Genomic DNA, 16687 nt, shown 5'->3' with positions numbered 1-16687 from the left:
TAAACACTTGGAGAGAGAATGAAGACTCTGCCAAGATGGAGTCAATAGGAGAACACTGGCATCTAACAAAGTGGTCCTATCCGCAAGAGGTCACAATAAATTGAGGTCTCATCCTCATTCCCAGTGGGATCAGAGGTATTAAACTTACAGTGAGATCAATGAGTATACATCTCCTGTCCATTCTCACAAGACTCCTGAGAAAGATTAGGGATAGGCATAGGTTACTTCTCAGAGTAATGTTCAGAAAGACCTCTGTTGCCTTCCCGTGTCCCTGTGCACGTGTTCCTGCAAATCAGACTGCAGGGAAGTGAATGCCTGAGGTTACAACAGGATGCTCCCCAAAATATGTATTTTTCCATTAGACACATTCCCTGTCATTTTGACTAGACATATGCTGTCACATGACTGAGGAGCAAACATCTGACTCTCAGGAGACACAGTGGCCAAAAGTATCCTGATGTTAGAGCATTTCAACTGGCTTGCCTAAGGGTACATGGAAAAAAGCACAGCCTGAGAAAAACAATAGGTCCATAGGTTTTCTGGGCCTTGTTCCAGGGTTTGACCAACCTCATGAATAATTTTTCTTATATCAGGTCAGAATCTCTCGTGTTCCAACTTCAGCAATTTCTTTTGTCCTTCCACTGTGGACCTCTATGCCATTGGACCTGTCTTTACTACATCTTCCTGTTAGGTAGTTATAGACAACAATTAGATCTCCCCTTTGGCATCTCACCTTAGGGCTGAACAAACCCAGCTCTTTCTGTCTCTACTCACACATCCTGTCCATTAACCAGCCTGTGGTCTCTTTAGCGGACTTTCTCCAATATGCTACTGCCTTTTTTGTACCGAAGGTCCCATAACTGGACACAGTGCTACAGGTGAAGTCTCGTAAGTGCTGAACAGAGATGTGTTCTTCAGTCAGTCCATTGATACTGAGCAGACTCTTTCCACGTTCATGAGTAATCTCCCTTGAAATTATTTCTACATGCCACTAAAAGCAGGGAGATAATCTCTCTGTTTTTTACTGCTCCAATGATAGGTAGCCACACAGCCCTGAGAAGTAGGAATTAACTGTATTATAATGCAGAGGGGTAAAAAGCTGATGAAGGATAAAAAAGGCTGACTAGGGACAAGAAGTTAAGTAAATGGAAAAAAAAAAAAAAAAAAAAAAAAAGTTAAAAAAATGGTTCTTGAATAAAGATTCAACGGAAAAGTAGTCTGCAGTTAACAGACTTTCCTGTAGTTCCGGAATATAATTCTGCTTTTTGCATGTAGCTCAGCCCTGAATACTATTCTACTTTTTGTATACAGCTCTGAGATTCAGTGACAGACTATAACCTTCTAGCTCATGGACAGCTCTCCATAAGTCAAGTTGCTATGACCTTTTGCTTTGTGAACTGAAGTGACAGATATTTGTACTGTGTAGCTAAATGATCCACTCTTGTGCATGAAAAATATGTAGGAATTGATGTTTCAGATTTCAGAATTCTTGTTTTGTTCAGTTTGCTCTTTGAAAACCCTAGGAAAATATAATTAAATTTTCTATTTAAAGACTGATAAGTTGAAATCCAAGCACTCAGATATTTACTTTTAATTATTCACATTTTCTGATACAGCTTTTAGCTCTACAATCTTACATTAGTTATTTTCAGTTTTGTTGGTTTGCTGGTAGCTTGTTTTGCATAAGAGTTCTGTCTCATTAATTTCCTTTATTCATTCTCCTAGATAAACTGGGGATATAATTTAAATTTTCTTTTACTTTTTTTTTTTCTTTCTTTAAATGGGAAACAATAAGATAAAGAGGAAATTATTTTATTTTAAGGTGTTGTGTTTTCATTTTCTCTTTTGCTTACAGAATGAGAAACAGAATGGTACAATTTAATAGCCCTGACTTTGTTAGCAGACTATCAGCCCCAATTCACCATACCTCATCTTATATTTTTGGAAAAAAATACTTGAATGACCACTGCAAATTATCATTTCTGTCATCAATTAATTGAAACATTCTCTATGCCTAGGAAAGGCGGTTAAACCTTTAGATCTTCATGTGCTCTCAGCTCTTCATTTGCTGGATGCTTGTTCCCAGTTTCAAGAAGATGGACTGTGTTTCAGGAAATCGATTCTGTTCTCATTTAAGTCAAAGGACCTTGCTTTTGCTGCATATCCTGCTCATTCTTCAAAAAGATTTATTACAAAAGATGTAGAAATCCTAATGAGATTCCCTGAAAATTTAGATTCCCTGAAGGCAAAGTCAGTGGTGTAAGGCCTGTGAATCCCCCCCTCAGTGGGGCCTGTGTCACGGAGCACAGGATCATGGCCTGGATGCAAAATGGAACCTTCTGCTGTACTGACTGCTGCTTTGGCTAAAACAGGAAATACTGTCTTTTGTCTGCAGATTAAAATCAAAAGCACATAAAGACTGAAGCACCTAATCTACCCAGGGTTAAAAACACACAGAAGCTTCTAGGTCATGTACCAGAGCAGCGGAGCAATAATTTCTCTCTTTGCTTCTCAGCACGGGAGGTGAGTAAAAGGAATTCGTCGCTACAACACTCCTTGGTATTACTTACAAATATATCCATCTGGGGGCAGGGGGAAGGAAATAAAGATAAAATGTGCTCTTTGTGAAGCTCAGCTGGGCAAAAACTGTCACAAGGAAACACTGGCTGGGCTGACCTCTGTGCACTGCTGTCCAGTAGGCTGGATGTTTTCACCTCAGCCTATCGCTCCCACTTTTCCAGTTCCTAAAAGGGTTAGAAAATGCATGAGCTCTAGCCTCACTGTCTCTTTATACTGTCATTTATCTGCTGAGAAAGCAAAAAGTGAATAGTGAGGAATAGCAGAACCTTCTGATGTGATTTGATGTTATATGGGATGGAGAGATGAGTAGTTTCCACTTGCTTTCAGGGAAAGGCCAGTAGTGATCAAGGCCCAGAAGTTTTAAAGTAAAAATGTATTAAAAACAATTAATCCAATTGTAGGTTGCTTTTACAAACTGAAAAGACAGGACTTCTATTTCATCTGCTCTTTTGTGATTAAGGATTGATTATGCTGTTTGTTGTTGTTTAAGCAGAAAGCTACTTTCCCTTGAAATATCAATCAAGTGAGAAGTTACCTGACATAATTCTCATACTGCCTCTGGGCTAGCTTATTGCAACTTGACTTAATGTAGGCCTTGTGAACCAGAAAGTACAGGGAAGTATGGAGTATTCCTTAGAAATCTCCGGAACATCATCTGGATTTTGTTTGTAAGTACCTTGGAGAGAGAAGCTTTTCTTTTTAAGGTAATCTGATTAATTAAATTATGATTTTAAACTAAAGGCTGAAAACTTGGCACCCTTGATTATTTTGGTATCAAAATTGGGAAGGAGGAATTCTAATCATTCTGACAGATGACACCCTAGAATTCAATCCTTTTTTAGTGAATTTCTACCAATCCACAAACTTTTTGAACTACAACCTTCCAAATGTTGTATGTTCATTTATTACGGGCAGTCACGTATCGAATAATAAGAAGAATAATTGATTTCCTGTCTTTAAATTTACCAAAGACTGTCCAAAATTTATGAACATCTTTTATCACCATTTCAATTTGTGGATTCCCAAGGATTCCTGTCCAGAATATTTCATCCAGCAATACTGTTAAAGCGATGAAGCTGTCTCCACTGTTCATCAGGCGGGTGACTTCACATTGTTGTGAACACTCAATAGAAGGTAAAAGCAGAGCCTTAGACATTTTTGTCTATCCAGCTCCTTTTACTGCATCTCTGTGTTGTGAATCACAGTCTTCTTTTTTTTTTTTTTTTTTCAGGTTGTTGCTTACCAGCAATAGTTCAAATTGGCATTTCACCTTGAGATCTAATTCCACAGTGTTTACAAAATATTTTAATTGATTAAAAAATGCAGTTCTATGAGTTATCCATTTTGAGTTCACATTATGTTTATGACCAAGCAATTTTTCACTCACATTTGGTTTTCTTGAAAATCTTGCCTTTACTCCATTTTTTAATGAGATATATCCAGTGGTGTTTCTGTGATATATTTATCTGTTTGGAGTCTTCTTTGATGTGATTAGTCAAGAATGCACTGGTTGAGAAATGTATTTTGTTTCCTTTATGTCCCTGCCTATCTGACCATAATTCGTGTGATCAGAAGGATCATTTATGCTTGAGAGAAGCTATCTCCATTTTTTTCAGATGTAAATCACATTTATGTCAAACTCAGACATCTTAGAAATATTGTAATTCTCTTCCCTGTGTCTTTCTGACTCACTCAGATTGTATCCTACTAAATTTATTGCCTTCTTTAATTTCCTTATGGAGTATCATATTTATATAATACAATTTATATATATCTCTGTTTCACAAGGAAATATAGCTGGATGTTTGTATGCATTGATTCTCTCATAGCATTAGCCACCACCCTGTAATGCATCCCACTGTACTATATGCAATTGCTCTACTGTATTCTCTCTTTTGGCCCCTTAATTAATAGAACATTATCCTAAAATTTATAATTAATTATATTAATCACTTGGTTTTACATTAGGAATGATCGGTCAGTTCCCTTGTATCACTGGAAAGAAGCTCAAGATACTCCTAAATTAGAAAGCGTAGGAATGCACACTGCTGAATGAATTACCAAGGTTGAAAAATAACACATCTAACTCTCATTGTTCTCAGATATTATTTGTACTTGCACAAATGTACATTAACAAACCCCAAAACAGAGTAGTTCAACATCCAGTAACCACTTTGCTGTAACCTGTAGGCACATGCTAAAGTCTCCCAGGTCACACCAGTAGCTCTCCACCAGTTTCACTGCCTTCCATCGCTCTGCATGAGGTAACTTACTTTATGGAATTGACTTCTTTGAATAAGTCCTGCCACATTTAAAGGGTACTGTGTAATTTTCTGATTAATCAGAAAACTCTTCTTCAGGGTCCAAATTTCTGTCCTTAAATCCATCTCAAAAATTGGATGTGGCCAGGTGTGTTTTTTATCAGAAAGTTAAGTAGCTTTTTAACAGGATATTAATGGCAATACATATTTAATAGGTCCTTTTTCAAGACATTTTTTCATAATTTTGAATCTTTAACATAGGCAAAGTAGATGCAACTGATTACTGATTTATAGACAAAGTCGATATAACTTTGACGATTAAAAGCCATTCTATTTTTCCTTCTTACTCCAGCAACTTTACACTTTTTAACAGAGGTAGTATAAGAATGAATATTTTCATGGAACTACATTTATAGTAATAACTTTTTGAGAGACAAAGAAAATTAAAATGAGCTGATGGATATGATAGGACATGGAACATTATGTATTTGCCTCATGGCTACTGTCTGTGAGGCTGCTAGCAATACTTCAGTGATGAAAATACTATATATATTGAAAATTGTCTTCAGATAGACAGCTACAAGACAGCACTATATCAAGAACTGTGAAAAAATGTTATGTGGTATGTAATAGGTATAACTGGGAGTGATTTGGGATTGAAGAGTGCTGGCAAACTAATTTGCAAACACAGATGTGTGGGCAGACATATTATCCTGACAGACATGTATCCCGAACACTTCTGCTGTGCCATTCTGTACCGAATTACTCTGACTAGAAGTAGTTGATAAAGCAATAAAGTGTCTGTGAGACTGATGCTTAAAATCAGGTAACACAATTATTTTTTAAAAGTGACTGATAAAAAAAAAAAAGAAAAAGAAAAAAAAAAAAGCTGGTTTGCTTCAGATTTGCAAGAAACTGCAATAAAATGCAAGAAACTGGCAATAATTACCTGTATACTGGATATATGTACTAAAATATGTTATTCCCTTGTCAATATATTTTTTTTTAAGTCAATATTTTGTGTTTTGTAAGACCCTCAGACTTATTTAACAATGATGCAAACTCTTACAACCAAAGTAATCACAGGTTCAGCCTCCAAAAACACTCATTCAGCTGGCATTTCTGTTCAACAGGCTCATAGTTTACCAAAATTTATTTAAGATTGTCTTCATATATGAAAAATACTGAAAAGTAAGGAAATATGGTTTATATCCACCAAAAGTTTCTAAAGTTTGGGCATCCATTTTTTCGATATTAACGTTTAAACAGCGATAGCTGTTGCTGACTTCAGGTTGAGTTGTAAGGGTATGAGGGTTTAATGCTATAAGGGTAATATGCAACAGTTTTAATGATCAAATTAATTACACTGACCTCATTGGCATGAGAGGGACCAAAATTTAGTCTTATGTATAATACACAAATTAAAACAGCTGACCACAAGTCTATGGTACTATATTAGGAAATGGACAGTCACATAATAGAAAAAAAAAAAATCTGTTTTTAACAAAAGGGCAGTATTTTCTGTAGCAAGTCACCTAAGTGTTAATCCGCAGTTATTACCTAAAGTGGAACATAAAACTTTGCTAGTTATTGATATGTGTGGTGTTTCACTGTAGTTTCAACTGCTTATCAGTTGGTATATGTGTTCAACTTTGGAGACCTAAATCATTTTGTAGATGGGAAAAACTTCAGACCTATGGCAACCAATGAAATCAAAAAGACAACTCCACAAATTTCAGCTATGATATAAATCATTCCTTTTCAGAATAGCTGACTGTCAAGTTTATGGTAATACCTATCAATTCAATCTCTTATGAAAGACACTTATGGAGAATGATTTAAATCTTGATTTTAAATTGTGTGCTGTCCCATAAGAGTTATACATGTATTTGTGTGGTGGGCAAGTTACATGCCTATGGGACTTCTCTGCCTAATACTGCATCCTGTCAGTCCTTGAATTTGATAAACGATGAACATTGTCTTCTCTCAGGTATTTATATAAATCTGACTGACTTCAAAAACTGGCACAGAATGTACTGAAATTTTTGAAAATAAATAAAAGTAATCGTCTGACATTTTTATGTCAGTGAATTAACGTACATTGAGCAGACAAAGTTGTACTTTAAAGTAGCATCTCTGGACAGCCAAATAAATGGAGGATCTGGAACACACTTTTTTTTTTTTTTTTTTTTTTTTTCCTAAATTACTTGCTGATTTATTTTTGTTGTGCTTTGCTTCACAAATTTAGTGTTTGCATAGTTGGTAAATACAAATATATTATGTATTAATATTGTATTAAAAATCAGTACCTTTCTGTAATTCCTAAGAATGAGTAACTATTTAAAATCTGTTAATATTCAATTTGTTCCAAGTGATACAGATAATTCTTGTCCCAACAACCTTCAGTTTTCCTTTTTTTCTACACCACACCTCCCATATGAGACCACAAATTTGGGTCCGTGGTGTCTCGGGGCAGGGAGTAGTATGCAGAGAGGAGAAATCAACATTTTGTTTGATAGAAAAAGGAAAAAAAAATAACTCTTTAAATGAAGATTAATGTTAAAAAAAATAATCTTGAAGTATAAGTATATATATTGAAAAATAGGAAAAAAAATCAACACAGTCACAAATTATAAAGCTATATAACCCATTCATGCTGTGTAAAACTTGATGTGTGATTGCATGCATGCTGGATCTGCAGGGCATTTTAAAAATGCTGTTTTTCTGAGTACATACTAGGGGAGAGTTTAGCAAGTGTAAATATGAGAGTTTTAAGTTTGATCTCTGTCTTCTCAGGGTTTCCCAGCTCATGCATTGTTGTTTTGTTTTGTGTTTTTGTATTTTTTCTGCTATTGCTCTGAGCTGTGTTGCTGATGATAGCATCAAATCTGAGGCCTATTTAAGTTGTTTCAGTTTAAATGCATAAAAGAAAATAATTTCCAGTTATGTAATTATTGTCACTCTAAATAGCTGCATCTTTGTGATTTGCTTTATAACTACTGTCACTTTTCAGTGACTACCAGGCATTCAAACACCGGTAGTCTGGCTGAGAGCCATCATTAGCAAATCAAAGCAGATGTAGTTGTGTGTGTGTGTGTTTTTTTTCTTAGCTCTCAGAGTTCCCTGTGCTGCTGCTACCTTCTTAGCTTTTGACTCCTGTCAAACCATCACTGCCTAGTAACAGACATTGTCTTGGCTCAACACTGAGATTTCTTGTAAGTATTCTCCTGATGCCAGGGAAAGAACAGCAGTGACTGCAATGGTTTTATATAGCCTGCAAGAAAGCCCAGCAGCAAAGCCATGATTCAGATGAGTTTGTCTGAGTCATGCTCTCATGGGGCTGCCCTCATCCCTGTTCCCTGGATTTCTCCTTGGGAGCCTTCCTCTCTCAGGTGCTGTCTCATCCTCAAGTGAGGAACCAGAAGAGCAGGAACCACAGCAGATTTGCCCTCAGCAAATACTGCTGTTTCCCACTAGAATATTGCTGTTGTCTGTTAGGTTTCTTTGACTATATTTTGCTAGCAATGTCAGGGGTCAAAGTGAAGTCAAAAAAATGAAAAATAGTCTTTACGTAGATCAGAGGGGGTATTAAAGACAAGTAATTTTCTTACAAATTTATTTTTGTCCTTATTTAGTAGGAATCTTCAACAAGGAAATACTATGAGTTCTTGAAGTGAGATATATGAGATCTGATCTAATTACTTCTTTACCAGAGACTTGGAGAAATGAGTCAGATGCTTTGGGCCACAGCTTGCGGTCTGTTGAATGAAAGAGAAATAGTCTCTTTCTTTTGCCTTTTTCTCAGCTGCGTGGACTGTAAGCTCCTTGGGTTGCAGGTGGTGCTCTGCAAACCATAGGTCCTTGTTTCAGTTTCGGGACTGAATTCATTAGAAGGGTCAGGAAGAAGAGGGACAGTTATTAAGCAGATTAAATGTTGTAGAAGTGTCAATCACTGAAAGGGTGAAAGATTTCTAATAGCCAATTGTAACTGAAGAAACAAGGGGAAGAAGAGCATGTTTCTCTGTAATCATACCCTCTCATTAACTCAGTAATAATTATATCTTTGGCTAGTGAACTACTTGCATTTCAGACTTGGATTTTATTTAGCTGAGGCTACAGTCATTATCAAGAGTCTCTCCTCTCCCTCAAGCTTACTTTTTAAGTTCACTGTAGTAATAATTATAAAACAGGTTTAATTATAGCATCCTTCTATGGGCTTCATGAACTAAGATCATTAAAATTTGTGTCACTACTTTATTTCCTACTGTAAATGCTGACATCTGGAGTGTGTAGATCACCTATGTGTTTAGTTTCTAAATTGCTTGGAACATACGGTGCTGTGGTTAAAGACAGAGATGCCAAAAAAAAATTAAAAATCTGATATATTGGGAGAACATATAAACCCCAAACCCAGTTCAGGGTATGATTCACTGTAACTGAAGATAAAAAAAAAATGCATTTAGATAACAGAATTAGAACAATAAAACACTAGTTTTCTTTTTTTTTTTTTTTCCCAATTTTGTTGTCCCCAGATGCCCTCTACAAATGGTGTATAGGAATTAAAATGTCTTATTCTGGAAAACTGGATAAGTTTCTTTGTAGTGTGGGACAGAGTTGAAGAATCTGGAACTTTATTAATTGAGGTGGTACTGATAAAAAATAGATAAATTTCATATATATTTTGGGAGAAGAAGGCAAAAGAAAGTGCAAAATAAGTAAAGTAAAAATAGTCTAGCAAGTAGAAAGCTAATAAGAAAGGGATGAACTGAAAAAGATAAGGTCAGAGGTTAAGAAGAAAGCAAACTTCAAGCCCCAGCTTTACAGTGTCTTGTGCATTGGATCCAGTCTTGCAAACAACTATAGAACAGGTAGCTGTACTGTATTTAAAAGCATTCAAATGTAAAATGGGTATGAAAATAATAATCATAATAAAATAATAAATCTGTGGTTAGGTGATAATTTATTATTACTTTCAGCAATTTTATTAATGCAGCCAAAAGTTCTAAACACAAATAACATTTGATATTTATGGATTTTCCAGCAAGAAAATATCATCACAACAATATTTTAGAAGACTTCATATGAAGAGCTATAATGTTATGTACATTTAAGTCTTTTAGCCATGAAATGTGCTTTTTGACAATAAAAATGCTTTCCTTCTGAGTCCCACAAAAAAATGGCCTTACAAAAGATAATGTAATTATAGAGTATTTTTATTAAAGACTTTGGAATTGTAAATTCACCTGCTCTAGCTCCATTGCTAATTTAAGGCTTTGGGGAAGCACCCTAAAACACTCTTAACCTCACAACAGTTAATTAAAGATGTTATTTATTATGAGATGCTAAAAGAGGTGATCAGCGTTGCTTGGCTTCCTCAGCAAATTCTCCAGGGAAGAAAATGTACAGTGTTACATACATACAGGATATTCTCTGCCTACATACCCTGCTTATATAAAGCTACGTACAAATCTAAGTCACAGTAACACACTTTCTCCCCAGCACATGGGATCTGCAACAACTTCTCCTGAGGTGGGTCCCAGCACAGTACTTAAATGCTGAACTCTAGGTGCAGGAGCGCTGCTGTAAGGCACTTTTACACAGCTTTGTTTTTGTGAGTTAACACTGAAGGAGGTCATTTGTAATGCTGAGTCACAAATGAGTCCCTTGCTTTTAACGGGCATGTGATTGTGAGAAAAGCATGACATAGTGGAAGTAATTGAGCACCTGTAGCTGGCAGGTTGTGAAAATCCCATTTTCTATCCATGACATTTGTAACTGGATTGAGCTATTTTCATGTTTGGCTAGATGAATACGATGGAAACCATGACTTTCCAAATAAGCAAGTAGAGTCATCCAGTATTGGGTCTGTCTGGGACAAAATGTAAATAGTATGCAGAACTCATCAGGCTCAGCAGAAAGAGCAAGAACTGGAATTATGTGATGGTGGTACTTTGTTCCTTTCACTAGTGTAACCAGACACAATGTAACAGTGATAGGATATCCTCCAGCTGCCCTGGAAAATTAGAATAGAGGATTTCATTAACAGGGACTGCACAATAGTGAATTTGTCTTTCATGCTACCATTTGTTTCCTTTGTTCACAGAACACTGCAACATACTTGTGGGCAGATTAACACTACAAACAACTTGCTCTGTCTTAAGCTGCTGGGGAAGCAATGGCTTCTGTGTGTTCTTCACACAGATTTCATGCTCTAACAAAGCACTTTTTTTTTTTTTTTTACAAGAAATTAACATTTATAGCTACAATGAACATGCGTAATAACTTAGATACATATTTTCAGAACAGTATCCAAGAGTGCCCTACTAACTGCCTGACTGGGGGGAGCAAGAGGATTCCCATCTCATATCTAACATACTGCTTAAGAAATTATGTTTTATTGTCTCTTACACAGTTCATTTGAAGAAGAAAAAAAATGCTTACTTGGCAGAGATATGGCAATGACCTCCATTATTATTGCTTACATTACTAAAATGGAATGCTTTCATTTATCTCAGTATTTTCCAGTGAATATCATGCAATTACTACAATTTGCCACTATAAACAAACTATATGACTGGTTAAATTGGTTCAGTGGATAGGAAATGGAGGTGTCTGTTAGCAAATGCTTGATTTTTGCTAGTAATCTCGTAGGTCAAAGTAAAGTCAAAGAACAAATAAATCTGTACATAGATCAGAAAGGGTATTAAGTTAAAGACAAGGAGTGAAGACAGAAACTATAGCAACACTTGAGTTGGTAGTGAGTATAGCTGAGTAGAAAACCCATGGGAAATTAATAAACAAATGTTCCTGAGACAGAAAGTCCCATCTTGCCCCTGGCAAGTCCACTTTGTCTTTATAAATAGCATCCAAAGGATGTGGGTCATGCATAGCAGTCTAGTTAAGCAGTCTCTAATTCTAAGCATCTAAAATTTGGTCACATCAGAGTCTGAATTAAGATGCATTGTGAGGATTTCAGTGACTCCACTGGATCAAGACTACCGAGGAACAATCAGACAACAATTGTCCTCTGTCAAATTTACACTGGAGTGAAGAATAAACCTGGGCATTCCTTGGGTCGTTGGTCATTCATTACTTCCAATATGCCTTTTCAATAGAAATTCCAAAATTGAGTCCCCAGCTGGAAAGGGCTAGTGGTCTCTTATTTATTGACATAAATTGAGCAGAAGGGAGACCACACCCTGGGATTAAAAATGATCTTGTACTGTTTCTTTGTCATGAGTAGAACAAAGTATCAAATTCATGGAATTTATTTCATTTGTGATGTCCTGTTCCCTACTGTGTTGTTTCAGATAGCTCAACAAGGAATTTTAATACAGTCTCAATGTGAGATGTAGAATGGTAGTTAAAAAATAACTTTTTCAATGGCGTTTGAAGGACAAGACACCTACAATTTTTTCCTCCATTAGACTGCTTTCTTCCAGAGATTGCTTTTAGAGATAAACAAAATTGTCATATTCTAAAACAGTGCTGTCAAACTTTTTTTTTTTTTTTTTTCTCCTGAAATACTTAATTAGATTTTTAGATAACAAAGCTTGGTAAATTCTCAGCACTGTCAGGTTCATTTACAGGGATGCTAGCTATGTCATATTGTCTGTGATCTCTATTTTGGAACAGCACTAATGCTGGAATTCAAGCTGGCTAGCAAGCAGCTCAAGAACACAAAAACTAGCTTTTGGAAGAGACAGCAAACTTCTGTCTGTTTGCAGCTGGTCAGTAAGCTCTTCCTAAAGGCAGAATGGTGAGTGAAGCGTTCCTAGATGGCCTAGTGCACAAGCAATGCAGAAGAAAACAGACTCTCCAGGCTGTCAGACCCAATGACCCACCATTTCCTATTCACAGCACTGAGCCATGTTAGTGGTAGCCAGTAAAATACAGAGGCAAGAAGACCGGCAAAAAGAGTGTCTGACTATCTGGGGGGAGAATCTGTGTCTTGAATAAGGGAGCACAAGTGTTATAGTTTTCACACTGCTAAGTGTGTCACCAAATTTTTGTAGCTGAATATCTGTGCTTTGCTCTACATCCCAGTGTGAGGTATTTTCTGTGGGCTACGCTGCAATGACAGCACAAAATATAACTTCTGCTGGGACTGGTGTAGGCTCTGCTGTACCAATCTGTTCTGTGCTGGGCTAGCACCACAACTTTCAGTGGGCTCTTACAATCTTGTTCTACAGCCATCAACAAAAGCACAAAGAAAGCTAGTGAAATATCTGTTAGACTGGGTATGTGCCACGTAGCTGATATTATGGTGATTTTGCTAAAGTTTTCCATTCAGATGGCAAACAGTATCTCAGAGTTGAGCTAAGAAAAAAAGAGCAATATTGTGCTAATTTTTTGTTGTGCACATGACTATATCTAGGCCTTTTTGCTGTTTGTTAATTATTCCTATTTTGCCTGTCCAAAACTCAAAAATGGAATTTTAGCTGTAATACTTTGTACATGGGACAGGCGGTGCACCAGCAGTCCTGATCTCTTCAGCTTACTTTATCTTTTACTGTTTACCTGAAGTAGTGATCAGTATTCTGTGTCAGGCCAACCATTAATTTTCTCACAGAAAATACAGATCAGGCCTTTCAAGGAGCAGATGAAACAAGCTGATCCTTGCCAGTCTTGATGGGTTTTGCTTAATTGGACCTGGCAAACTCACAACAAACACTGTGATGTGGACTTAATATAGCACCTACTCTTTTAAAACATTGTTGGTAGCACAGTTGGCATAGCATGCAAAAAGTTCTGTTTTCTACATTGAAGTGCTGCAATAATTTATTCTAGGGATTTACAAAGAAATTCAATGTTTTGCTGGGAAAAAAACAAACAAACAAACAAACAAAAAAACTAAGACAAGTTTCTATTTAGCTTTTTCAGTCTGTTAATAAATATGGAGCTACTGGGAATAATTTGTTTTGTAAAAATCCTGCGCTTAACCTCAAATAACCGTTAGTGACCAAAGAGCCTTTTGGGGCCTACAGTTATCTGGGACCTTTAACACCTAGGAGAAGGATGTGGATGATGTTATTTGTTTTGCACCATAAGCAGGGACAGCACAGGGATACCATTACATCATGTCAGCTCTGTACAGAAACAATTACTTTGTCATTTTTTCTATTGCTTGTCTATTTATAAAGCTGTAATATTCTTGTTCTTGAGCCTCTTGAGTTACTGTAGTTAAAAGGGGAAAGCTTTCCTGAGCAGGTTGTTAATATTTCTTTGTACTGTGTATAGTATTTTCCTGATCTAGCATACACTGGAAGAAAAATGACATTTCAATATATTAAAACTTAAAATTTCTTTGATTTTCAGATTCTCCAGTCATTTAAACTGATACAACTTCACTGACTTCTCTGAAATTTAACCATTTTACCACAGCAGAACATGGCCCAACAATCACAGCACAGCCACTCTACCACGGGGTGAATCCAGTGTCTGCCAGGACAGAGACCATTACCTATGCTTTGTGTTGGAGTTGTCACATATACCTTGTCTAAGTGATTATGGCACTTCAGGCTAATAGTTTTAAAAATGTTCTTGTCGGTGATATACTTTGTCTTACTAGCTCTCACATCCTTACACTAGTACATCCACGTACTAGACAATTTTCTTAAATTCTTTCCCCAAACCCTGGCTAACATCTGCAGGTAGAAACCATTTAACACTAATCTGCTTTGACAGGAGGACTGTATCAAGCCCAGTCATTAAGTAATTTGGTGGAAATGAGAGGAAAACATAGCATCCTAAGGAAGGCTAGTAACCCCTCCCTGAAAATGTACAGGGACTTGCAATGGTAAGAGCATTCCATTATACAAGTTTCAGGTTAAGTAAGGTGATTACAAGGGTGCCACATCCAGAGAAATTTGACTTAAATACACTGGGATCATGGGAAGTCGGTACTTATAGCTGTAGGTTTCAATGAAGAATCCTTAGCAAAAAGAGTTGTAAACACTGATCCGGTTTTCTAGGGTATTTTAAGGAAGGGAGTAAGGATTCCCTCGGTGTCTTTTTTTTTTTTTTTTTTTTTTTTTTTAAATTGTAAGTCTTGCCAAGTTTCTCTTACATCTCTGTTCCTTAATAATGTTCTGTGAATCAGTTTAACTCCCTGCTTACAAATGGAAATTCATGAGCACTTCTTATCAAGAACCCAGATAATATAATTTATATCCATAAAGGACTGAAATGTAGGTTTATGTTTTGTTTAATACTGCTTTCAGTAGCTTTCCAATGAACCTGGCTATTGTTTTTGCCAGTTGGTGCCTGTCAGAAAGGTTAAAACAGTCTGCAAAAATCTGGATACTTCTTTATGGGATGGAGATAGCTGGATTAGTGAACGTGGGATTCGCCGTACAATAAGCACCTTTGTTTAGAGCCTTTGCAAAGTCTGGAATTGCTGGCAATGTGCCTGGTTCAATGTAGCTATTAGAGTCTTTTCATTGACTTTAATTGGAGCTGGATTAGGGCCTAATCATTGCAAAAATCTTCATCCTGCCGCGAGCAATGGTCACATTTGACCTCAAAACTTCAATAACAGCCATTGGTAGAGGAAAACTGGAACATAAAAGAAAGAAAAATAATATTTTCCTGCCAAACAAGGAATGATAGATAACTATATGTAGCATGATGACCATACGCCTCAAATTTGTCTTGAACTCCCCAAATTTTTTTCTACTTATGACCTTTCCAATTTCGATTTTTGGCAGCTGCCAGCATACAATGAAGAGAAGGCTGTTTGTCTGCCTTTAGCTGGTGTGGGATTTGTTGTTGGCAAGCACAGATGACAAACACTTCAGTTCTGTGACCAAATGTCTTTGCCTTTGTTTTTATTAGACTGTGGGATGTTTTGCCTGATATGAAGCAAGATATTTTTGACAACTTATTGCAGTGTAATAAATGAATAAAATATCAAAGAATGACATCTTATGTGTGCATGTGTATGCATGTATATTTTTATGTATAAAAGTATGATATATTACTTTTTTTTTTAGGATAGATTTTACAGTTAACAAAGACAATGCTATCTCATTATTACAGCTTTGCAGGGCTAGGGAGTAGTGACTGTCCATCTGTGTCTCTTGTTATTTGCCTTGAATTTCTTTATATTATCTGTGTACTACAGATGAGAGGTCCCATGCTTCATGTCCTACGAAAGTCCAAATGGAGCATGTGAAGTGCAGTAAAAGCCCAGCTGAACTGAGCCAGCCAGATTAGTAATGCAGGAAACACCAAATGTTTTAAGAATATTAATATTGTTATAATGGATTTCTGTCTTAAGCTTATTCTTATTTTTAGAGAAACAACTTTTGACAAGACGATTTAGGGAAGTGTGTTTTGTTTTGGAGTGTTTGATGTTTTGGGTTTTCTTCTGGTAATGTATTGTAGGAGTCGTTGCTTTTTTTTGCATACTAAACATCTGCTATTTGGGAGGCATGGAAATAAATATCTGTTACTTTTACTCTATCTACCAGTATGAGATATGAGGATCATTTCATAAGTGTAACTACAGGTTACTAAAACTGATAACATTATCTTTTTTTACACTATCTGTTTGCTGTCTTTGATAATAATATTGTGGAAAGATTTCAATAAAGGAAGAAGGTTCTTTAGCAGCTCTTGATCATGTTTCTTCTTAAGCACTGAAGATTTTTACTCCTGGCATACAAAATGCTAGTTTGTTGGTTTTTTTTCTTTCTCATTATAAGGGCATTATTATTTTCATGCAATCAAATGTGTTAGATAATTGGAAAAACTTCAACACGGCAACAATATTGTTAAGCCTGGCAACTTAAACATAAAACAGTTTACTTGGTGTTCTGCTAGCAAGAAACTGAAGTTGTTGC

This window comes from Aythya ferina (genome assembly GCF_964211825.1).
Source record: "Aythya ferina genome assembly, chromosome: 1".
In the NCBI taxonomy this organism is placed as follows: Eukaryota; Metazoa; Chordata; class Aves; order Anseriformes; family Anatidae; genus Aythya; species Aythya ferina.
Note: the sequence above shows the minus strand (reverse complement) of the source record.